Genomic DNA, 8,780 nt, shown 5'->3' on the forward strand with positions numbered 1-8,780 from the left:
GGAAAAAAATAAAGAAAGAAAAAGCAGACTGTTTGACTGCTATAAGAACAAGCAAATTGTTCGCCTAGGTGTCATCAAGGCAAGAAAAGCCAAACCATCAGTAAAGATCTCCTTCCAAGACTTTAACTCAAAGAAAACACATGAGCAGGCTTGTAAACTCACTGGTGACCACCTTGGTGTACTTGTGAGTGGCCGTACGGGAATGAAGCAATGAAGACATGAGTTTGATCGGGTTCCATAAACACCATAGACCTTGAGGTGATAGAGAATAGGTTGGACTGCTTGGTCTGAAGTTTAGGGAGACTTGGGAACTCCCAAGCCCATGGACACTAACTTAGCTACATTGGGGCTAGAGGTGAGAGTGAAGCAGCAAGCTGGTCTGAAGTGGGGGCAGACATGCAAGAATGCCCAAACTTGCAGATAGTACCCATTTGGCCTATCTTAGATGACTTGCTGATCAAAATGTGAGTGATCAGAAAGAGTAATATAAAGAAGTTTGGTATAGGAAGCAAGCATAAACTGCTACAATTTTATGAACTGGACCATTACTTATCGATGTTGTTGCTCAAAATTCTAACATACAGAGAGGATTCTCGACATCAAGGATCAAGTCTGTTAGCTCAGTACACAGGGTTGATATGGACAGGCAACTTAGACATTGTCTACCAAAAATGGGGGCTCTAAAGGCATGAAGTGTTTGGCTTATAAGCTTTCAAGAGTGTGGTTAATTTTAGAATGAGCGAGTAATGTAGAATACTCACTGAATAGTTTTCCTCTTGTCCAGATAGATCTGGTGAAAGGAGATGGGGAATGGTGGGGATATGATTCTTTTGATTCAGTAGTGAGCAATTGTTATCATGACTAATTGCTACTGTCATAACTGTAAAAGTAGAAGATGTGAAAGAGTAGTTAATCTTTCATTCCTGGAACAGAAGACCTAGCACCATCAAGAGGGAAGCACATGAGCAGAGCACGAGATCCTAACCAGAGAAGCAATGACAGCAGAGACAGAAGGCGAGGCTACGGCATAGGGAGGTAGAGCAACTGAATACTCTAGAACCATAGAATGAGAAAGGCTGTGTGCCTGGGGGCAGAAGTCTGGCTTGAAGAATGTACATTTTGGTCATTAAATTTATATATATCCTTTCTGTGTGTTTTGTGTACTTCAAAAAGTAAGAGGGAATAGAAGTAAATACTGTTAACCAGTGGTGTATGGACCAGATTGTAATCATTGCATTGAAACAAAATATGATTGTTGTTATTGTTAAGTGCTGTTAGTTGATTTTGACCCATAGCTAGCCTGTATGGGGTTTTCAAGGAGCAGCTGGTGAGCTTGAACCACCGACCTTGCAGTTCAAACAACTTTGGCTGAGTGTAATTCTGAAGGTCTATCTTATATGTTATTGTTCTTAAGTGCCCTGACTAGGGTTTCTAAGGAGCAGCTGGTGAGCTTGAAATGCCGATCTTGCAGTTCAAATGGCTTTGCAGTCTGGTGCATTAACCCACAGCGCCACACCAGGACTCCCTATCCTATATACTATCATTTAATTCACAACAAAAGCTTTTTAAAAATAAAGTGTTCAAGAGCAAAAAAATAAAAAGGAGATTGCAGTAACATTTTCTAGGATTAGTCTATCACTCCTAGTTTTTATTACTATTGTAGAGAGGTTTAGGTGCATCAGGCAGAGTAGGCAGTAAGTATTGGGAGGTATGGAATGAATCATTGTTGGAATTTTTGGAATGCTGTGGCATTAGCTGTCTGCATCTGATGAAAGATGAAAGAAAATTGCTTTACTCTCATTTAAAGTCAGGTAAGTGAGGCTTCAAGGAAATAATCTGGAATCTGTAAATTGTTGAGTTATACGCTCTGACCACTCCAAGATAACTCAGAAGACAAAATACTATGATGACACTTTTCTGTAGCATGAAAGAAAAGCAAGGGAGAACTGTGGTGAGAGAAACTTCATATTTCATGAAAGTAGGACAGATGAACATGCCATTGGGAACCTAATGTGAATTCTCAAAGTAGCTGGCCTAGGTTCATGTTAAAGTTAATAAAGTTCATAGAAGAAATAAAATGAAACACTGTATGCAATGTTTAAGTGCTGAGCTGCTAACCCAAAGGTTGGTGATTCAAACCCAAAAGGCAGCTTCATGGGAGAAAGAACAGGTGATCTGCTCCTAATATGATTATTGCCCAGAAAACTGTGTATGTTCTGCGTTGTCACATGGGATTGTTGCATGTCAAGATTGACTTGGAAACAACTAACAACCAAAGCAATAAGACTAAAAATCTTCTTTCAGGGATGAAACTCTTGTGGGAAGGATTTTAAAAGCAGGTCAATGCATGTCAGAAAAATTACAGATTTTGTTGTCTCTGATGAACTCACAGAGAATCTACAAGGAAAGTGCCAAAAATTGTCCTCTATTGTCTTGAGAATGTTGAAAATAAACTACAAGTTTGCCTATATCGTGAGATATTTAGTATACCTTGTCTATTTTTCTACCAATAACAGCCTAGTAAAAATCAGCAAATGGAAAAGGTGTCAATGAAATGGTTCTTAAGTATGGTCTCAGATTAAGAAGCAACTTTATAAAACTTCTAATAAATCAATATTTTAGAACTCATCATTAAGGTCATCTCACTACTGAACATGAGACAAAGTATAACAATCTGTTTAAAAAGCCTCCCTGTTGTTCTAAGATAAAGTAGTGCTAAAGATGTTTAAAAAAAATGAAAAAAGATGGTCAAATAGACCTTCAAAGGACAAAAAAAAAAAAAAAAAAAAAAAAGTCACTAGTTTGCATTTGCCAAAAAGACCTCTTAGTATATGTGAAAACTTCTAATGTTTTATTTTCAAGGAACTCAGCAGGCTATATTGGAGTCATGTGCCAGGAGGTAAAAAATAAAGACAAACTTTTATTTCATGTGATGGGGCAGAGTGATTGTGAAGATATTTATAAATTGAAGGTTAATAGTCATTAAATATAGAAATGTTGAGGATTTAGGAGCAAGATGTAGTAAGTTACAGAGTGAGGGAGTGATAACAGACTCAAGAGAACAATATTTTTTATTAAACAGCTGGTTGTTGAGCTAAAATTTTACAATGATTCCTTCACAATAGTATTTAAGCATTATAAGTACAATATTTAGACAGTAAGTAGTTCTAAAAATTATTTCCTTCCTCTGCTCACCTAAAGTAGCAATAATATCTTTAGATAATAATTTGGGTTCTTTGTTAAAAGGAAGTATAACACTGCACAATATCCTTCTTAATTTTCACGAACAAAAGGACTCATTCTTTGTATCGATTTTTAATTATTGTGTCAGTTCTCACACTAGATACAGTAAGGATTCAGACTATCTTCCATATCTGATCCACATGACTCACTTTTTCTACGTGGCATTTGGCATTTATACATCTTAGTGATTTGTGGTGAAAAGATTCTGACTGCTTAGCAAACAACTAGGAGTCCTGCTGTAGCATTATGGGTTAATGCGTCAGACGGCAAAGAATTTGAACTGCAAGGTCGGTGATTCAAGCTCACCAGCTGCTCCTTGGAAACCCTTTACAGGGTCGCTATGGCTCGGAACCGACTCCACAAGACTTCACAACAACAACATCAGACAACTGAAAAATATAAGAAAATTATGTAGCCATGTCCAACCTTATTGAACTTTTCTTTGTGCAATCATTTATTTACGAATTATTTAAACAAACATTTATTATATCAACTAAAATTAGCTTTGGTGACACAGAAAATACATGCCTTTGCTTTTATGGAAATTGGAGTCATAAGGGAAATATTGCTGTTGTTATGAAGTGCCGTCCAGTCGGTTCCTACCAATAGCGACCCAATATAGGGTTTCCGAGGAGAGACTAGTGAGCTTGAACTGCTGACCCTGAGGCTCAAACAGACTTTGCAATCTAACGCATTAACCCAAAGCGCCACACCTGGACTACAAAGGAAATATACAAGGCAATAATAGGCAATTGGAAAAGGAGTTTTCACAAAGTGAGAACTATGCAGGAATAAAACAGCTGCCCAGCCTCGTAGAAGTGTAAAGGAAGGATTAGTTGAGGTTAGGAAATGAACAATTAGAGAGAAACTGTAAGAAAGGGTAAATGTTTAGAGGATTTATATCTGCATTTAATAGTAATGTTACAATGATTTAGTTACGATGGATGAATATTCTAGAAAGACAAGTAAAATAGAAATGTAAAGGCCCTAAAGCCATATGGAATAATCTTTGTTGTTGTTGTTAAGTGCCACCAAGTAAGTTCCCACCCATAATGACCCTGTACAGAGTTCCCCAGGAATGGCTGGTGAGCTTGAACTACTGACCTTGTGGTTCAAACCTGGGTATTAATTTTGCAATCCAGGGTATTAACTCACAATACCACACTAGAACTCCATGGAGTAATCTAAAGATGATGGTGGTGGTTATGTGCTGTGGAGTCGATTCCGACTCATAGGGACCAGTAAATTAAGGATTTGCTGAAATAATCTTATTAAAAGCAATGCATTGTATTATATCAATAGCAATGAAGATAGAGAGAAATAGATCTGAAAATATTTTTTTTAAATGCTTTCGAAGAATCTGTTACTGAAATATTTCCCTGAAAATTCTCATGAGCAAAATTATAAATATGTATCTTGCACCAAGAATGATGATTACCTTATCCAAGAAAGCCAAAATCATACCCTTCAGTTTCTGCCTAGTATTGCATGGAATAATGCAATATGTTTTCTTAGTCCTAAGGCACTATAGGGGTGTGGCCTAGTGTGGTGCTGTTGGTTAATGTGCTGAACTGTAAAGTCAGTTTGAAACTGAAGGTTGGTGATTCAAGCTCACCAGTTCCTCCTTGGAAACCCTATACAGGGTCACTATGAGTTAGAACTGACTCAAGGAACTTAACAACACCAACACCAACAAGGCACTATAAAAAGTCCTGGTGTGGCGAGTGAGATAAAGCACTGAATTGAAAGGTCAGTTTGAACCTCGAGGTCAGAGATTCGAACTCACCAGCTGTTCCTTGGAAACACTGTATAATGCCACTATGAGTCAAAACCTACTCATTGGCACTTAATAACAACAAGGACAAGGTATTATAGGCCGTTTTAGCAATCAAGGTAGAGAACTGATTTTTAGTTAAAAAAAGAAATATTATTAGGATAGGGTGGAAGTCATCTAGAAGACTCACATGTGGATGACTCCTAAATCACTACTGCTTCCCTTGAAACTAGGTCAGTAAAGTAGATGGTCCAGTTGGGTTACATACCAGAATGACTAGAAAACCATTTCCTTGTCCCCTTACTCACAAAAATAATGACGTTGCATTGAGGCATTGGGAATTCAACAGTAGAAACCATCTCACAAAATCCAGTCATTGGAAGGATAACTCTGTTCATATGATAGAATTACTTTTCTTATCAAGACAATAAAATGATAGTCTGATCTATGTGTAGTGAGAGAAGAAACATATTTTTGTTGTACTGTAGTTGTTTACAAGTTTCTATGATGCTGGAAGCTATGCTACTGACATATTTTTATATGTTGTTGTTGTTAAGTGCCTTCAAGGATTGGCTAGTAAGATTGAACCGCTGACATTGCATTGCTCTTCAAACCCACCTTGCAATCCAGCACATTAACTTGTAGTGCCACATCAAGACTCTAAAATACCAGTAGACTCAGACATATTGGATAAATTTTAGCAGACTATACAGACTAGGAAGAAAGGATTGGTCATCTTCTTCTGAATATTAGACAATGAAATAAGCCCTACGGATAACATCTGACTATTGTACGACATAATGCTGGAAGTTGAATCTCACAGTGCACAGTAGCCACAAAAATGGACATGAGAATACAAAAGGCTGCGAAGACAGCACAAGACTGAGCAACATTTTGTCCTGTAAGTGTGTTTTCCATGTGTTGGAGGTTAACTCCACAGCAACTAATAACCAAAAACACAGTTTCTTTTGTTTTCTAATTAAGTAGGATGTCTTTTTTAAAACTAAAGTAACTTAAATAATGGCAATTCATCATATAGCCATGGCACTCAATGTCTCAGGTAGAGTAAATATTGATTATCCTATGAAGAATGAGTAGATCAAGGAACTGAGAATCAAGTTATGTGAACATTTTATAATGTAGAAAGATGGTAAAAACCATCTTTTTGATGATTAAGATAAGGAAATCTAGTAACAAACTTGTCAGTGAATGAGAAAAGTATCAAGAACCATAATGTCAGCAATGAGAAAGAAGAATAACAGCTATACAACTGCCGACATAAGCCTCAAAGAACACTGGCTCTTACATGAGATATTAGCAATAATAGTTTGGATGTGTACATCGTAGGAAAGTGAAAGATTTCCTTTTAAATGTTCTGCAGTAAAATCCATGTTCATTAGGCTTTAAACATAAAGGGATAGAATATGACTATGCTGGAATGTAATCATAGATGGAAGCGTTGGATTTCACAATTAATTATATAGAAGTAAGAATTGTTGTTAAGAGTTGTTGAGTTAGCACCGACTCATAGTCACTGGGTTTCCAAAGAGTACCTTCGAGTTTTACCACCTATCTTGCAGTTTCAAACTCATTGGGTCACCTCTCTTTGGAATGGGCACAAATACAGATCTCTTCCAATCAGTTGGTCAGATAGTTGTCTTCCAAGTTTCTTGGCAGAGATGAGCGTGTGCCTCCAGTGCCACGCTTGTAGAAATATTTCATTTTGTACTCTATCAAATCCCAGTGCCATGTTCTTTGCCACTGCTTTCAATGCACCTTGGATTTCTTCCTTCATTGTCATTGGCTCTTGATCTTGAGCTACCCCTTGAAATTGTTGAACACCGACCATTTCTTTTTGGTAAAGTGATTCTCTGTACTCCTTCCATCTTCTTTTGACACTTCTATGTTATTCAATATTTTGCCCACATGGTTACTGTTGTTGCTATGTGCTCTTGAGGCAGTTCTGACTCTTAGAAGCCCTATATAAGGCTTCCAAGGAGTGGCTGGTGAGCTTGAATTACCATACTTGTGGTTCAAATCAGCCTTGCAATCCAGTGCATTAATCCACAGCATTAGCTTGAGAAATGACATCTGTGTTCTTCCCTTTCAGTTTTCTGACTCCAGGTCTTTGCACATTTCATTTTAATATTTGACTTTGTTTTCTCAAGCTGACCTTTGAAACTTTCTGTTCAGCTCTTTTACTTCCTAATTTCTTGCATTTGATTTAGCATCTTTATATTGGAGTTAAAGTTTTAGAGTCTCTTCTGAAATGCATTTTGGTTTTTTCCCTCTTTCTTCTCCTCTTAATGACCTTTTGCTTTATTCCTGTGTGATGTTCTTGATGACATACCACAACTTTTCTGGTCCTAGTTCTTCAGACTAATTACTTAATTGTAAATATCTTTTTAAAACAACATAAAAGGTTAGTATACACATGGACCTACACAGAAACCAAATTGACATCTGTGGAAAGATACTGTAGAAAATCTCCATAGCATCAGCTAAAACAATGCTAGGGGCAGACTGTGGAACAGGTTATCAATTGCTCATATGTAAGTTCAAGCTGAAGCTGAGAAAATTAAAACAATTGAAAGTACACTACAGCCAAAATATGACCTTGAACATATCCCACCTGAATTTTTTGACTGTGTGGGCCATGAAAAACTATGGATAACATTGCAGAGAATGCGCATTTCAGAACACTTAATTGTGTTTATGAACAACCTATACATAGACCAAATGGTAGTAATTATAATAGAACAAAGGATACTGAATGATTTTAGGTCAGGAAAAGGTGTGAGTCAGTGTTGTATTGTTTCACTGTATTTATTAAATCTGTATACTGAACAGATAATCTGAGCAACTGGATTATATGAAGAAAAATGTGGTATCAGGATTGAAGGAAGACACATTAGCAACCTTCAATATGCATATTACACAACTTTGTTTGTTGAAAGTTAAGTAAAGACTACTTAAAATACTTACTAATGAAGATCAGTATACATTGCACCTCAATGTAAAGAAAACTTGTAGCCTTAACAATGGACTAATAAATAGCATAATGATAAATTAATAAAGGATTAAAGTTGTCAAAGACTTCATCTTGGTTTCATCTACACTCAAAATTCATGGAAGCAGCAGTCAAAACATTAAACAATTTATTATATTAAGCAAATCTGCTGAGCTTTAAAATGTTCAAGAGTAAAAGATTTGTCAGTTTGAGGACTTATGTGTGCCTAACACAAACCATGGTATTTCAATTGCATTACATGCATGTGAAAGTTGGACAATGCATAAGGAAGACTATAGAAAAATTGATGCATTTGGATTAGGTGATGGAGAGGAATATTAAAAGTACCATTGACTTCCAGAAAAACAATAAATATATCTAGAGTGTTCCTCTGAAGCCAGCTTGCTGAGAATTTGTCTGTCATACTCAGGCATTTTTCCAGGAGGAATCAGTCCCTGGAAATGGACATGATACTAAATAAAGTGGTAGATCAGTGAAAAAGAGGAAGACCTCCAAGGAAATGGATTGACACAGTGGTAGCAGCAATGGATTCAAATGTAACAATTCTGAGAATGGTGCAGAACCAGGTAGTGTTTCATTCTGCTGTGCACAGATCGCTATATATAAGAATCATCTCAATGGCACCTACAACAACAACCATCTGAAGAAGGACTCTTGCTATGGTGCTATAGAATAAGCACTGGACTTTTAACAGCTAGGTAGATGTCCAAACTCAACAACTCTCCTTGGAAT

The sequence above is a fragment of the Chrysochloris asiatica genome, unplaced genomic scaffold (genome assembly GCF_000296735.1).
Source record: "Chrysochloris asiatica unplaced genomic scaffold, ChrAsi1.0 scaffold00216, whole genome shotgun sequence".
NCBI classification, from domain to species: Eukaryota; Metazoa; Chordata; class Mammalia; order Afrosoricida; family Chrysochloridae; genus Chrysochloris; species Chrysochloris asiatica.